A 17,352-nucleotide genomic window follows, 5' to 3' on the forward strand; every position below is an offset into this window, starting at 1 on the left:
CTTTCTTTTGGCATGAACATTTAAAAGAGGGCAAGAAGGAGAGTGAGGCAAGTTGAAGCCCTACAAAAGCCTGTGATTAATTGACCAAGGACAGGGGCACATCCCCCTTGGGTCCCATATATTGCATTGCAACCCTCTGATGACAGTGGATGCTCAATTTATGTTTATACTTATAATAAGATTATTTTAGGCCTGTGTTCATTTCTATCCAGGTTATATTCTTGTGATATCCTTATTTTCCACTTATAAAGATTACCTCAACTATTTGTTTCATCCTTTGATATGTTGACGTATTTTTCTTTCTCTTTCCTTTTATTTTGTTATTCTTTGCTTTACAAACACAATTAAAGACTTCATGGACCCTCAGTATCTTATAACCTTCCCTCTACTACTTCGTGTCTACTTCAAGGATAGGATCTTCTTCGTATTTTACGACTGCATATTATTCCATGGTGTAAGTACCATATTTTCTTTACCAAGACTACTACTGATGGGTATTTAGGGTGATTTCATGTCTTTGCTATTGTGAATAGTGCTGCAATGAACATACATGTGCATGTGTCTTTATGGTAGAATGATCTATATTCCTTTGAGTATATACCCAATAATGGAATTTCTGGGTTGAATGGTAGTTCTAAGTTCTTTAGGAAATTGTCAGCTGAGCACAGTGGCTCATGCCTGTAATCCTAGCACTTTGGGAGGCCGAGACGGGTGGCTCACGAGGTCAGGAGATCGAGACCATCCTGACTAACATGGTGAAAACCTGTCTCTACTAAAAACACAAAATAATTAGCCGGGCATGGTGGCTGGCACCTGTAGTCCCAGCTACTCGGCAGGCTGAGGCATTCTGAATGGTGTGAACCTGGGAGGCGGAGCTTGCAGTGAGCTGAAATCACGCCACTGCACTCCAGCCTGGGCGACAGAGCGAGACTCTGTCTAAAACAAACAAACAAACTAACAAACAAACAAACAGAAATTGTCACACTGCTTTCCACATGGCTGAACTAATTTACACTTCCACCAACAGTGTATAAGTGTGTCTTTCTCTGAAATCTTGCCAATATCTGTTACTCTTTGACTTTTTAATAATAGCCATTCTGACTGGTATGAGGTGGTATCTTATTGTGGTTTCGATTTGCATTTCTCTAATAATCAGTGATGTTGAACTTTTTTTCATGTGATTGTTGGCTGCATGTATGCCTTCTTTTGAAAAAAGTCTGTTCATGTCCTTTGCCCACTTTTTAATGTTTTTTTTTTCCTTGTAAATTTGTTTAAGTTCCTTGTAGAGGCTGGATATTAGATCTTTGTCAGATGAACAGTTTGCAAAAATCTTCTCCCATTCTGTAGGTTGTCTCTTCAGTTTGTAGTTTCTTTTGCTGTGCAGAAGCTCTTTGGTTTAATGAGATTCTATTTGTCAATTTTTGTCTTTGTTGCAATTGCTTTTTGTATCTTCATCATGAAATCTTTGTCTGTTTCTAGGTCCAGAATGGTATTGCCTAGGTTGTCTTCTAGAGTTTTTATAGATTTGGGTTTTACATTTAAGTCTGTAATTAATCCATGCTGAGTTAATTTTTGTATATAGCATAAGGAAAGGGTCCTGTTTCAATCTTCTGCATATGGCTAACCAGTTACCCTAGCACAATTTATTGAATAGGGAATCCATTCCTCATTGATTGTTTTTTGTCAGGTTTTTCAAGGATTAGATAGTTGTATGTGTGCAGCCTTATTTTTGGGTTTTCTATTCTGTTCCATTAGTCTATCTGTCTGTTTTTGTATCAATACCATGCTGTTTTGGCTACTATAGCCCTATAGCATAGTTCAAAGTTGAGGAGCATGATGCCTCCAGCTTTGTTCTTTTTGCTTAGGATTGTCTTGGCTATTCAGGCTCTTTTTGGTTCCATATGAATTTTAAAATGGTTTTTTCTAGTTTGGGGGAGACATATCAATAAGGGCAGTTTGATAGGAACAGCATTGAGTCTATAAATTGCTTTGGGCAGTATGGCCATTATAAAGATATTGAGTGTTATTATCCATGAGCATGGAGTGTTTTTCCATTTGTTTGTGTTATCTTTGATTTATTTGAGCAGTGTTTTGTAGTTCTCCTTATAGAGATCTTTAACTTTCTCGGTTAGCTGTATTCCTAAGTATTTTCTTTTCTTGTGGCAATTGTGAATGGGATTGTGTTCCTGGCTTGGCTCTAGGCTTGACTGTTGTTGGTATATAGGGATGTTAGTGATTTTTATACTTTGATTTTGTATCCTAAGACTTTTCTGAAGTTTTGCTGAAGTTGTTTATTAGCTTAAGGAAATTTTGGGCTTAGATTATGGGGTTTTCTAGATTTAGGATCATGTTGTCTGCAAACAGGGATTATTTGATTTCCTCTCTTCCTATTTGGATACCATTTATTTCTTTCTTTTGCCTGATTGCCCTGGCCAGGACTTCCCATAGTATGTTGAATAGGAGTGGTGAGATGGGACATCCTTGTCTTGTGCCAGTTTTCAAGGGGAATGCTTCTAGCTTTTGCCCACTCAGTATGATGTTGGCTGTGGATTTGTCATAGATGGGTCTTATTATTTTGAGGGATGTTCCTTCAATACCTAGTCTATTGTGAGTTTTTAACATGAAGGGATTTTGAATTTTATGCATCTATTGAGATAATCATGTGGTTTTTGTCTTTAGTTCTATTTACATGATGAATCTCACTTACTGACTTGTGTATTTTGAACCAATCTTGCATCTCAGGGATAAAGCCTACTTTATTGTGGTGGATGAGCTTTTTGATGTGCTGCTGGATTTGGTTTGCCAGTATTTTGTTGAGGATTTTTGCATTGATGTTCATTGGCCTGAAGTTTTCTTTTTTTGTTGTATTTCCACCAGGTTTTGGTATACAGATGATACTGCCTCATAGAATGAGCTATGGAGATGTCCCTCCCCCTAAATTTTTTGCAATAGTTTCAGCAGGAATGGTACCAGCTCCTCTTTGTACATCTGGTAGAATCCAGCTGTAAATCTTCCTGGTCCTGGACTTCTTTTTGGTTGATAGGTTATATATTACTGACTCAATTTCAGAGTTCTTTATTAGTCTGTTCAGGGACTCAATTTCTTCTTGGTTCAGTCTTGGGGGTAGGTGTATGTGTTCAGGAATTTATCTATTTCTTTTGGATTTTCTAGTTTATGAGCATAGGGATGTTCATAATATTCTCTGATGGTTATTTGTATTTTGGTGGGTCAGTGGTAATAATCCCCTTGTCATTTCTGATTGTGTTTAGTTGCATCTTCTCTCTTTTCTTTGTTTATCTAGCTAGCCGTTTATTTTATTATTATTTTTTCAAAAAACAAACAAACAAACAAACAAACAAAAGCCCAGCTCTTGTATTAGTTGATCTTTTGAAGGATTTTTCATGAAGGATACTGAAACCCTTCAGTTCAGCTCTGATTTTATTTCTTGTCTTCTCCAACTTTGGAATTGGTTTGCTCTTGGTTCTCTAGTTCTTTTAGTTTTGATATTAGGTTGTTAAGTTGAGATGTTTGTAACTTTTTGATGTGGGAATTTAGTACTATAAATTTCCCCCTTAACACTGCCTTTGCTGTGTCCTGCAGATTCTTGTATGTTGCATCTTTGCTCTCATTAGTTTCAAATAACTTCTTGATTTCTGCCTTAATTCCATTATTTATCCAAAGGCCATTAAAGAGCAGATTATTCAATTTTCATGTCATTTTATATATATTTTTTCAAGTGAATTTCTTAACTTTTATTTCTAATTTGTTTGCACTATGGTCTGATATGTTTTTTTTTATGATTTCAGTTCTTTTGTATTTGTTTAGGAGTGTTTTTTATTTTTTCTGATTATGTGATTGATTTTAGAGTATGTGCCATGTGGCAATAAGAAGAATATATACTCCTTGGTTTTTGAGTGGAGAATTCTGTAGATATCTATTAGGTCCATTTGGTCCAGTACTGAGCTCATGTCCTGAATATTTTTGTTAATTTTCTGTCTTTATAATCTATCTAATACTGTTAGTGGTGTGTTAAAGTCTCCCACTATTATTATGTGAGAGTCTAAGTCTCTTTGAAGGTTTCTAAAAACTTGCTTTATGAATCTGGGTGCTCCTTTGTTGAGTGTATACATATTTAGGGTAGTTAAATCTCCTTGAATTAAAACCTTTACTACTATGTAAAGTCCTTCTTTGTTGTTTTTTATCTTTGTTGCTTTAAAGTACGTTTTGTCTGAAACTAGGATTGCAACCCCTGCTTTTTTCTGTTTTCTATTTGCATGGTAGATTTTTCTCCATCCTGTTATTTTGAGCCTACTGGTGTCATTGCATGTGAGATGAGGCTTTTGAAGATAACATACCAATGGATCTTGGTTGTTTATCCAGCTTGTCACTCTGTGCCTTTCATTTGGGGCATTTAGCCCATTTACTTTCAAGGTTAGCATTGATATGTGTAGATTTGATTCTGTCATCATTATGTTAGCTGGTTATTTTGCAGACTTGTTTATTAGGTTGCTTTATAGTGTTACTGGTCTGTGTACTTCAGTGCATTTTGTAGTGGCTGGTAATGTTTTTTCTTTTCCATATTTAGCACTTCCTTCAGGAGGCGGGTCTGGTGGTAATAAATTCCCTCAGCATTTGCTTATCTGAAAAACATCTTATTTTTCCTTCACCTGTGAAGTTTAGTTTGGCTGGATATGAATTTCTGGGTTGGAATTTCTTTTCTTTAAGAATATTGAATATTGGCCCCCAGTGTTTTCTGGCTTTTAGGGTTTCTGTTGAGAGGTCTACTGTTAATCTGATGTGCTTCCCTTTGGAGGTGATCTGACCTTTCTCTATAGTTGCCTTTAACATTTTTTCTTTTATTTTGACCTTGGAGAATCTGAAGCTTATATGTCTTGGGGATGATCTTCTTGTGAAGTATCTTACTGGGATTCTCTGCATTTCCTGAATTTGAATGTTGACCTCTCTAGCTAGGTTAGGGACATTCTCATGAATGATATCCTGAAATATGTTTTCCAAGTTGGTTCCATTCTCCTCATCTCTTTCAAGGACACCAATGTGTCATAGATTTGGTCTCTTTACATAATCCTCTCATCCTCAGAAGTTTTGTTTGTTTCTTTTCATTATTTTTTTTCTCTATTCTTGTGTGAGTATCTTATTTCAGAAACCATCTTTGAGCTCTGAGATTTTTCCTTCTGCTTGGTCTATTCTAATATTATTACTTGTGACTGCATTATGAAATTCTTGTAGTGTGTTTTTCAGCTCTGTCAGGTCAGTTATATTCATTTCTATACTGGCTACTTTGTGTGTCACCTGTTGCATTGTTTTATCATGATTTTTAGCTTCATTGGATTGGGTTTCAATGAACTCTTGTAGCTTAATGATCTTCATTCCTGTACATATTCTGAATTCTCTTTCTGTCATTTCAGCCATCTCAGCCCAGTTCTGAATCCTTGCTGGAGAGTTGATGTGGTCATTTGGAGGAAATAGGTACTCTGGCTTTCTGAGTTGTCAGGGTTTTTACGTTAATTCTTTCTCAGCTTTGTGGGCTTATCTTCCTTCAGTCTTTGAGTTGCTGACTTTTGGATGGTTTTTTTTTTTTATCCTATTTGATGACCTTGAGGGTTTGGTTGTGGTATAAAGTGGATTCAATCAACTGACTTCATTTCTAGAAGATTTAAGGAGGCCAACGCTGAGCTCCCAACTCCTGGACTGCATACTCTAACTCTGGAGAGTTGTATCAGGCCCTGACTTTGTTCTCTGTCTCCTTGAAGTTAGGAATCCATTGCACTGGGGGTGCCAAAGTGCTCCTCAATCACTGGTTCCTGCAGTCCAGTGGGTGATATCAGCAAAAGTGTTTTGTAGTGTAGTGACAGTGGGATTCGTTCTGTTTCACACATGTCCACAGCAGTGGTGGTGCAGCTGCGGCAAAATGCTAATGGGTACCAGGGTGCTTGCTCCTCTGCAGGCGTTCAGCACAGTGGTGGAGGCAACACAGCTGTGGGCGGGGCAGGGGCCCTTGCTGATGACTGTGTGCATGCTCATACTGGAGGTGGTGTTGGCTCAGGGGTGGGGCACTGGCAGGTATAGTTCTGGGTGCCTTCTCTGTGTCCCACAAGCATGTGTGGTAGCTCAGAGCAAGGGAGGATCTGCTGTCCTCTGGGCCTAGTTTCACTCCCACGGCAGTGTTAGCACAAGGGCTGGATGCTGGTGGGGGCAGAGATGGCTAGTTCTGTGTCTATCCAGGCTCCATCTGCAATGGTGATGAGAAGGGAGAAGGTGGGTGGACTGTACTCCTTGGGCACTGGTGGGACCAGGAAAGCAAAACTCACCTGTGCAGACACATGCCAGCATAGCAATGTGGGGAGCTGTTGTGGGCCTGGGGAAAGCTGTGCTTTGGGGAGGGAGTGCAAGGGCTGGTGCATGGCCACTGCCCCATTGGAGCTCTCTGCTGGTCTGGCATGGTTCACTGGTACAGAAGCTATGGTGTGGCCCCCCAGGGCACCCAAGATGGCCCTGTAAGCAGGCATGGCCAGGCTGGGGTCCGGGGAGAGGCCAGCAGACCAAGGGGTGCTGAGATCAGACCAGCCCCATCTGATGGACAAGACAACCCAGCAGAGTTTAGTACTGATAGCTCCCCTAGGGCTAAAATCTCCTATGGTATCAAGTCGAGCCTAGGGGGATGGGTGTCCCTGCCTATGCTCTTCTACAGATGCTCCCACATCAAATCCTCTGGGCTCCATATCAGCTGGCTTGCTGCCCCTACCACTTCTCTAAGCAGCTTTTTCTGCCAACTCAAGTGTCCATGGTGTTCGAGGGTTCTCTTCCCCCTGGGGTTCCAGAGGTCCATGGTGAGAGCAGGTTGTTCCTTGCCAGTTCAACTCACCTATTCCCTCAGAGCCACTGGGGACCAGGAATGAGTTTGGTGTGCTATAGCCCTCTGTAGCATTCTCAGCTTCCTCTCCCTTCGGCTCAGCTTGCATACCTTCCATTTGTCTGCTTTTGATGTCCTTTTCCCTCTTAAGATTTGTTAGGAGCACGCCAGTCATTGCAGTCTTTTTGTGGGAGCTGTTTTACCTGGTTGTATCTAGTTGGCTATTTTGCCTTCCCCCAGTGTATTTTTCTAAACTGCCTTCTATTTAAAGATGCAATATGTCTAACTATATAAACCTTGGATTTCACACTTTCAATTTATTAAGTACAGTTTTATAAATTTAGTATGAAGATGAAGGTTGAATTGCATTTAATATTCTCTGCTTCTAAAACCAGACATGTACGTAATATTTTAGGAAGATGGCCATAAAATTGTTGATTTCCTTTAATGTCAGAGTTTAAAGAGTTAAACTTCAGTTATCTGGATAATTAAGGTTTATGGGACATTTACTCCTAGTGACCTATAAAACAGATATGTAACTGAGAGTACAAGTAGCATGTCCTGCTGTATTTCTCACTGTTATGTAATGCAAAGTTTGAGAATACAAATGGGACCCCTTTAAGTAGCAAGGCAGGTTTAGGGGTGATAACAGTTTATCCAACTTAGAATTAAAGCCTAGAAACATAATTGATGCATAGCAGACACCTCAAAGGGTGTTGATATATTTGATCTGATCAAATCTTATATTTAGTCTTCCTTGGTCTAATGCCCTTAGCCTTGCCCTTTTATGCATACTCTCCCATCTCTTGTCGTTATAACTTGGCGATGTTCTCAGGCTTATCTACCCTTCAACCTCAGAAGACAAAGGGCTCCTTCAAAGCCATGAACATGTTGCAATTTTCTATGCATGTTTTTATGTACATTCTATTGTGCGCTCTTGCTGCAATAAAAGAGTACCACAGATTGTGTGTCTTAAACAACAGAAATGCATTTTCTCACAGTTCTGTAGGCTAGAAGTATGAGATCAAAATGTCAGCAGAGTTGGTTTCTTTTGAGCTTTCTCTTTTTGGCTTGTAGATGTCTATCTCCTCCTTGTGTCTTCACATGAGCATCTCTCTGTGTGTCTTTGTTATAATCTTCTCTTCTTATAAGAATACCAATCATATTGAATTAGGATTTACCTATATGACCTCATTTTACTTTAACCACCATTTTTAAAGACCCTATCTCCAAATGCAGTCACATTCTGAGGTACTAGGGGTTAGAACTTCAACATATGAATTTGAGGGGGACAAAATTTACCCCATAACATATATTTTCAGCTTTTAAGGTCCATTTTTCCTGTGTACGTGCTCCATTGCCATCAGAAGCAGCCTCTTACCCTTCACAAGCACTAGACCTTCCGTAGTGATTAATTGGCACAATTTCTTAACGTCTCAGTGCCTTTATGTCCACATGCATTTTATACCCAGACCATTAAGAGTGAATAATCTTGATGCTACTGGTGCTGTGGGTCATCTGTGCCCCATTATCATTTGACAAGGAAGGTGTCTGTACCTTTCTCAACTACATGAGCACACAATATCAATATCCTACTTTGAAATTTTGTTTCCTGGAGGCACTCTGATACCAATTACTGTATCAATCAGGATCCAGGCAGAAAGCAGATATCATGCTTAAACTGGATAACTTGAAGATAATATAGGAAAATAGCAAGCAATAGTGCAGAATCCTAAAAGTCTGAATCTATTATCAACCTTAGGTGTGAATGGGCAAGGGGAGGGAGTGGATTCTGTCATACAACACATGAGTGCAAAAGAGCTGTGTGGGGCTGCTTGATTCCTATTACCTTTGTGTACAACCTGTACAGGACGCATGGTGGCATCTACCTCTGGGGAGGCCTCAGGGAGGTTTTACTCATGGCAGAAGGCAAAGCAGGAGCAGGCCTCTTACCTGTCAGGAGCAGGACCAAGAGAGGGGTGGGAGGTGCTATGCACTTTTAAACAACCAGATCTCATGATAACTCACTCACTCACTATCATGAAAACAGCACTGAGAGGGTGGTGCTAAACCATTCATGAAGGATCCACCCCCATGATCCAATCATCTCCGACCAGGCTCCACTTCCAGGATTGGGGATTACATATCAACATGAGATTTGGGTAAGGACACAGATCCAAACCACATCAATCGCTGTTAAGACATGCAGTTGAACAGTATGTTTGTTAAACAGCTGGTATCACCTGGGGGAATCTCTAGTGCTTGGAATTAGGAAAACTCCTAATTTTGTGGTCCAGGGAATCCATAGCCTCCCTAAGACTCCTGCATGTTTTAGGAGAGCCAACTTAGTGCCCTGGTATATAAATTTGTGCCCTCGGATGTGAAGCAACACATTTTGTCATTACAGAAGCGTCAGTCAGAAAGGGAAAATTTCTAGAATGTATACATAATATAAAATGTTGCAGGGAAAATAAGGGAGTGTTTTACATTATATATGTCATTGCAAATTACTTAAAAACTCTATATTAGACATTTCTATTCTCCAGTATTTTTTCTTAGGTACAGTATTAGTTAACTGCCAGAAAAATGCAGTATAACAGCTACAGAATCTCCATGGCATACAGCAATAAGTGTTGATTTAGGTGCCAAGCCAAAATAAACTAAGTGGGTTGACTGAGGGTTGGCTGGGCTTGGCTTAGTGGCTCTGCTGATCTTGGCTGGCTTTGTTCTATGCATCCAGAGGTTGGCTGGGGTCAGTTGGTCTTGACTGGGGTATTTCTGCTCCACATTACACCCTTTGCCTGAGGCCAGAGGGCTGACCTTCTGCTTCTCCTCATGGTGATGGTAGAAGCTCAGTCGGAGCACTTAAGTGCATAACAATCGTCTGCTGTGTCATGTCCATGCAAGTCACATGGCTTCACATTTCTCAGTGCTGTGTTATACCATTGGATATGGATGTATTTATTTGTTCATTATTTATTTATTTTTAAACTACCTTATTGAGATATGATTGTCATGTAAAAAGGCATACATATTTAATGTATACAACTTGGTGAGTTTGGGATTATGTATACACCCATGAAGCTATCGCCACCATTAAGGTCATAAACTTATTCATCACCTCCAAAAGTTTCCTCCTGCTTCCTCCTTATTATTATTATTATTATTACTGAGGATAAGAACACTTAACATAAGATCTACCCTCTTAGCAAATTTTAGGTATACAATATAATGCCGTTAGCTGTAGGCACGATGCTGTATAGCAATTCTCTAGAAATTATGTATCTTGCAAAACTAAAATTTTGTACCCCTTGACTATCACCTTCCACTTTCCTCTCCCCAACCCTGGTAAACACCGTTTTACTCTTTCACTTCTATGAGTTTGACTGCTTTAGATTTCACCTATAAGTGAGTGCTACTGTCTGAATGTTTATGTCCCTCCAAAATTCATTTGTTGAAATCAAATTCCCAATGTGATAGTGTTAAGAAGTGGGGCCTTTTTGGGTCACTGATCCCCATAAATGGGATTAGTGCCCCTATAAAAAAGGTCATGAAAAACTTGTTTGCCACTTTCACCATGGGAGGGTTCATCAAGAAGAGGCCCTCTGTAAAGCAGAGAGCAGCCTTCACTAGGCAATGAATCTGCTGGCGCCTTGATCTTGGATTTCCCAGCATCTAGAGCTATAAGAAACACATTTCTGTCATTTTTAAGCCACCCAGTGTATGGTATTTTTGGTATAGCAACTCAAATGGACTAAGACAGTGAGATAATGCAGTATTTGTCTTTTTGTGCCTGGCTTATTTCACTTAGCATAGTGTCCTTCAGGTTCATCCATGTTGTTGCAAATGGCAAGATTTCTTTCATATTAAGTCTAACATCCTATTGGATGTATATGCCACATTTTCTTTATCCATTCATCTGTTGATGGGCATTTAGATTATTTCCATATCTTGTGTTTTGTGAATAATGCTGCAATGAACATGGAAGTACTGGTATCCCTTTGAGATCCGATCCCAATTTCATCTCCACTGGATATATACCCAGAAGTGAGATTCCTGGATTGAGAGGTAGTTCTAGTTCTATAATGGCTATAGCCAATTTACATTCCCATCAACAATCTGTGGTTCCCTTTTCTCCACATCATCACCAGAATGTTATATTTTATTTTATTTTTTAAATAATAGCCAAACCATTTGGGTATGGTTTAAATATTCCCAATACTAGATCAACTATTTTCTTTGCTGCCAAGTGAAGAAAAGCAGGGGTTGGAACAGAGCCAAATTTCTGGTGATGAACTGTTTGCTCTGGAGGTAATTTTCTGAGAAGAACACGTTAAACACCATGGCATTTCAGCCTTGAAGTGAGAGGTGTAGACTATTCGTGGTAATGAATATACAGCTGAGGTACCCCACTGGAGCAAGTCACTTAGAATCACAGAAAGAGTATTATCAGGCCCATGATGTAAATTTAAAATGGTTTATTTCTCATTTTACAAACTTATGTGGGCACCTTTCCCTCTCACAGGCAGCCCATTTCAGTGTGGAAGACCAGTCTTGTATGAACTAGATTTAGAACCGTGCGGTGATTTGTTCATGTTCAAGAGTTAACTGTTTGCTTCTACACAGAGTTGGTGTCAGGAGGCATGTTGCTGAGTGCCACCAACTCCTTAGGGGATGAACTTGGATGGTTTCCTCTGTTCTAGCATGTGAATGCTGTAAACCGGGTGCGTTAGGCCATTCTTGCATTGCTATAAAAAAATACCTGAGGCCGGGCACGATGGCTCACGCCTGGAATCCCAGTACTTGGGGAGGCCGAGGCAGGCGGATCACAAGGTCAGGAGACCGAGACAATCCTGGCTAACACGGTGAAACCTCGTCTCTACTAAAAATATAAAAAATTAGCCTGGCGTGGTGGTGGGCGCCTGTGGTCCCAGCTACTTGGGAGGCTGAGGCAGGAGAATGGCGTGAACCCAGGCGGCGGAGCTTGCAGTGAGCCGAGTGCGCCACTGCGCTCCAGCCTGGGCTATAGAGCGACACTCTGTCTCAAAAAAAGAAAAAAAAAAGGAAATACCTGAGGCTGGGCAATTTATAAAAAAGGGCATCTGCTTCAGGTGAGGCCTCAGGAAGCTTTTACTCATGGTGGAAGGTGATGGGGAGCCAGCACATCACATCATGAGAGAGGAAGCAAGAGAGCAAGGAGGAGGAGCCAGACTCTCTTCAACAACCAGCGCTTCCTGTGTGAACTGATTAGGGCAGGGGGAGCCCCCGGCCATTCATGAGGGATCCACCCCCAAGACCCAAACACCTCCCACCAGACCCCACATCTAGCATTGGAGGTCACATTTCAATATGAAATTTGGAAGGGACAAACATCCAAGACGTGTCACTGGATGAGATGTGCTGGGATTGTTATCCAAGCTCCATCCAGGTAAGCTAGTGAGAGGCTCCGTCCTGGAGCCAAAGGTACACTTGACTTTATAAAGTGTGTGACATGATTATAATCAGCTCACACCCTTTTTCTCCAGGTTTTCAGATACTGATTTACCTAAACTTAACATATTATCAAATAGCCATTCAATGACATATACCTTTGCTCTGTGTCAATTAATTTAAAATCATCTGCGATGAAATACTCAGTTCTGAAATTATTCTATACACACTGAGAGCAGATGCTGCCAGAGTTCCCATCATTCTGCATAGAGGAAGCTTCTCATAGTAAGGATCCGATGCTCTGTCTGCAGGCTCGGCTTGGCCACGGGAGTATGCTCTGTCCCTATGCAGAAGTCACTCCTGGAGCAGCTCTCAACCAGTGACTGAGAGATAAATAACCTGGCTTCCTCACCCCTGGGTGAGCTGTGTTCCACACAGTCTACCAGATTCCTCCAGGGAGATTGAGCCTCAGATGCTCAATTATTACCTCAGGAATAACTTACTAATTAATGCACCCGGTGTTCACTCCTCTTCTCCGTTTCACCTGCTTACCTGCGTGCTTCCTGGGATTGCATCTCAAAATAAACTATGAAAGTGAAATCCTTACCTGAGAGTGGGATTCTGAGGGAAACCCAAACTAAGATATAGCATCAATATGTTTACTCACATTAGAAGGAATTAAGGTTCAAAGGAAGCATAACTTTGCCTTTTAGGGTTTTCTTCTTCGTAAACTGATCATTTTTGTTTTTTTGCCACTCTTAGTATACAGAGTATTTTTTTTTTAATTAAAAATGCCTATTTCTCATTACACAAGTTATCTGTATTCCTTGTAAAAGAATTTAAAAAAAAAGCAGATAAGGATTAAGAAGAAATACATGACTAATAATGTTACAGCTAGAAATGACTGCCCTGGAACATTTGTGTTTGTCTTTCCATTCTTTTTACTTGCGTGGTCGGTTTTTAAAACAATGTCTTCCATTCCACAGGCTCTTTTTCACTATGACCTTCACAGTCCTCTCATTAAGAGTTAGGACTGGATTGTTTACCCTTGACCCTGGGCCTGCCTTGACCAACAGAATGTAGTGGAAGTTATGCTGGGTGACTTCTGAGATGTGATTATAATAATGTCACACACTTACATCTTGGTTTTTCCTTTGGACAGACACTCATTAGAAAAATCCAACTGCCATGCTGGGAGGAATCTCAAGTTAGCTCACATGAATAGGCCACATGTTTAGGGGATTTGGCTGGGAGCATCAGCTGAGGTCCGAGATGGTAGCTAACATCAACTGCCAGATATTGAGATGCTTCCATATTGTTCTCACTCCCAGCTGTTGAGACACCCATAGCTTTTGAGTCTTTTCAGCTAATCTGCTAGATGTTGTGGGACACAAAAATGCTATTTACTGCTGTATCTGGACCCAGAAAATGTATGACCCATGGAATCTATGAGCATAATAAAATGATTGTTCAATGCTGGTGCATTCTGGGTGCTTTGCTATGCAGCAGTAATAACTTGAATATTCCTCCTTGCCAATTTATTTGTATTCTCTAGCCTTTGTATTCTCATCTGATCGGCTGAGGTAATTGATGTCAATCCTGTTGGCTGAGTCTCTTGAGCTACATCAACTCACAGGTCTTAGTCAGCTTATAACAGATACCATTGGGGGCATGAGACCATCGCTGAACCAATCACTAAATAGCCTTATATAAGTTAAAAGTTTGTGCCGGGCACGGTGGCTCATGCCTGTAATGCCAGCACTTTGGGAGGCCGAGGCAGGCGGATCATGAGGTTAGGAGATGGAGACCATCTTGGCCAACATGGTGAAACCCTGTCTGTACTAAAATACAAAAAATTAGCTGGGTGTGGTGGTGGGTGCCTGTAGTCCCAGCTACTTGGGAGTCTGAGGCAGGGGAATCGCTTGAACCTGGGAGGTGAAGGTTGCAGTGAATTGAGATTGCACTACTGCACTCTAGCCAGGGTGACAGAGCAAGACTCCATCTAAAAAAATAAAAATAAAAATAAAAAATCTGAGTAAGGGACTGTGGGTAAAAAGAAAAAATTAAACAGAAAGAAACACTGTCAGACATGTATGCATAGGTACTTATGAATAAAAATAAAAACACAATTTAAAAATATACCAAAGCTTAAAATAAATTACAATGTGTTCTACGATGTGTAGAACAATAGGTAATTGCCACACAAAGACCATACTGTTATCAACTAAAAATGTATTTTGTCTAACATAAAAAGAAACCCAAAACATTATGTCATGGATTTCTTGTTTGTATAGCTCCTATCACAGTATGGGAAACATACAGAGCCCTTCCTCCATGGTGGATATTCTCCATCTTCAGCAAATCTGAGGAAGGTTTGAGTAAGTAACCTAAAATCTGTGGATAGATTTTTATCCTTTGATAGTAGTTTATGAATTTATATACTTGTACTAATTTGAAACTTTTTAAATGTAGCAGCAAGACTGTGTTGTATAGTCAAAGAAAATGGGAAAACTAACCACATCATTGAGGGATTTTTGCCTCCATCTTGGTAGTTTTCATAGTTTCTCATCTTGAGAAGATCTTATTACTTAAATTCCTTTAGAGAAATGCTATACTATAGAAGAGAGCATCCATTTTTTCTGCTGCTTCACTGACATCCATCCCTAGATCCAGCAACTCTCTGGCTTTGGGGTCCCAGCCCTCCTAAGCCTTCTTGGCTGTCTTTCCTGGGGTCCCTGTGCAGCTGCGTGAGCGCGGTCCTCTGGTTGCAGCCGGGCCTCGGTGCCTCCAGCTTCTGCTGTGCTGGAGTCACAACAAGTGCCTGTGTCCAGACTTGAGAGTGCACTAGGTTCTCCAACCACACCCTGGAAAGACGCCGTGGAGACAAGGCAGTGGGAAAAGTGAGTTAGTACACCTCCTGCCTCTGAAGAGGTAGGCTGTAAACGGAACCAGGATTCAGAGCAAAATGAATCAGATGTCTTCATCCAAGTAGACACTGGACATTCATCCACGATGTGAAACCACCATACAATTCAAAACCATTGGCAGGTGCTGTTGAGGGAGAGACGCCGCAGGGGGCCTCCAAGCCAGAGATGAGGTGGCACGGGCAGAGCTGAGCAAGGACACTTCTGCCACATGATGCTTGGCAAACGCTGTTGCTCCTTGTCTTGTTTTCAGGTGTCATATTTGCAAAAACAAATGGAACTGGAGGCCACGCTGTATCCCATCCGGCCAGCCAAGACCTGCTCATGAATCACTGACTAGCTCCGTTACTTAGCTAACGTGTCAGAGCTGGCTCCGCTCTAACTGACCTCCCTTGCCTCTAAAAAGTGACACATTGATTTTTATTACTGACTCTGTGTTTCAAGACTTTTGGGGACTGAAAAAGTCACCAGGCAAATCTCAGGCCTGAGAAAGCAGTTAAACTGAATTGCAAATAAAAGGCTTAGAAAGTCCTTAAAATCATAACCTTGGTATCTCCAATAGGACAAATTAACTTTGTCTTCTCATCTGAGTTAACACATTTAGGAGAATCGAAATCTTTTCTTTTGAATAGGCCACATGCTACCATTTCCACAGGCGAGCTGCCTCCTAAATTTGGAAAACTTTTCCTTCTGAAACCACCCAATCTCTTTAGCTTGATTTGGACAACTGAATCTCTTAGGCTTTTGCCTCTTTGTGTCCAAAACTAGCACTGTTCCTGAGAGCAGGCTATCAATCATTTACACATTCGTGTGACATTCAGTCAGCATCCATTTAAATACATTTACTCAGATAACTATTTATCAAGCACCTACCTTGTTCTAGATACAAAGATGGGTAAGTCACTGACCCTAACTTTTATGTGCTGTTAAAAGAAAAACTTTAGACAAATTAAATTTAATGGAGTTTAATTGATAAAAGAATGACTTGCAAATCAAGCAGCCCACTGAAACAGAATAGGTTCACAGCGGCTCCAGGGCTGCCACGTGGTTGGACAACATTTATGAACAGAACAAGTAAAGAGACATAGAAAATAGAAGTGAGGTGCAGGATTGATTGTAGCTCAGCGTTTGCCTTATTTGAACATGGCTTGAACAGTTGGCTGCCTGTGATTGGCTGAAACTTGGCTGCTGGGATTGGCCGATACTCACTACTTGTTAAGAGAGTAGGTTGCAGTCGTTTACACACCCAGTTAGGTGATAGTTTGCTATGTATGGAGAAACCTCAAGGCCAAATTTAAATATGTAAGGAAGCATCTTTAGGCTAAATCTATTTATTTATGTTTTGAGATAGGTTCTCACTCTGTCACCCAGGCTGGAGTGCAGTGGTGCGACCACAGCTCACTGCAGCCTCCAACTTTCTGGCTGAAGTGATCCTCTCACTTCAGCCTTGGGAGTAGCTGTGACCACCAGCGTGTGCCACCATGCCAGGCTATTTATTTTATTTTATTTTTGTAGAGACTGGGTCCTGCTATGTTCCCAGGCCAATCTCTAACTCTTGGGCCCAAGTGATCATCCCAACTTGGCCTCCCAAAGTGTTGGGATTACAGGGATGAGCCACCATGCCCTGTCTGGCTAAACTTAACAGCACAGTCAAAGAGGAGAAAAAGACAGGTAGATGCTAGTAACCAATGTGTAAGCAAGAAGGGAGTGGAACCAAAGTTCTGTGGAGTCAAAAGGAAGAAGCATGTAACAGGAGGCTTGAATTAAGGCAGCATTTGAGTTGAGCTTCTAAAAAGGAGACTTTCAGCAGGCATGAGTAGGGTGGGCGAGTAAGCAGCCATTGCCAGCAGCGAACAGCACACACAGATGAAAGTGGGAGACCCTATGGGGACCTGAGTGTGGGTGGTGACATGGCAGACGATGGTGAGACAATGGGACTGGAAGGGAATTTGGGCCAAGTCATTGAGGCCTCAGATGCCATAAGACATCTTATGTAATACAATACATCTTAATAACGCAGGCAAAATAATAAAACATCTTAATAATGCAGGCAGTAGAGAGCCAGGAGAGAGTTGGGGTGGCAGACTGACAGGGTGAAGTCTCTGCTTAAAAGACATACAGTGTTGA

The 17,352-nt window shown here is 41.0% G+C and overlaps 1 long non-coding RNA gene across 11 annotated transcripts in view; it reads left to right on the forward strand.

The window, feature by feature from the left end:
• Positions 1-17,352, forward strand: part of LOC139358521 (uncharacterized) — a 188,096-nt gene that overhangs the window by 98,847 nt on the left and 71,897 nt on the right. For 5 of the 11 annotated variants that reach the window (XR_011613609.1, XR_011613618.1, XR_011613608.1 and 2 more), the window contains 2 exons: positions 351-454; positions 14,596-14,679. The exons of 3 other annotated variants lie outside the window; for them this stretch is intronic. This is a non-coding gene — a long non-coding RNA (uncharacterized lncRNA). The remainder of the gene's footprint in view (positions 1-350; positions 455-14,595; positions 14,680-17,352) is intronic. 3 more of the 11 variants (XR_011613613.1, XR_011613611.1, XR_011613610.1) reach the window with 2 other exon arrangements.

Source organism: Macaca nemestrina, chromosome 15, assembly GCF_043159975.1.
Source record: "Macaca nemestrina isolate mMacNem1 chromosome 15, mMacNem.hap1, whole genome shotgun sequence".
NCBI lineage: Eukaryota > Metazoa > Chordata > Mammalia > Primates > Cercopithecidae > Macaca > Macaca nemestrina.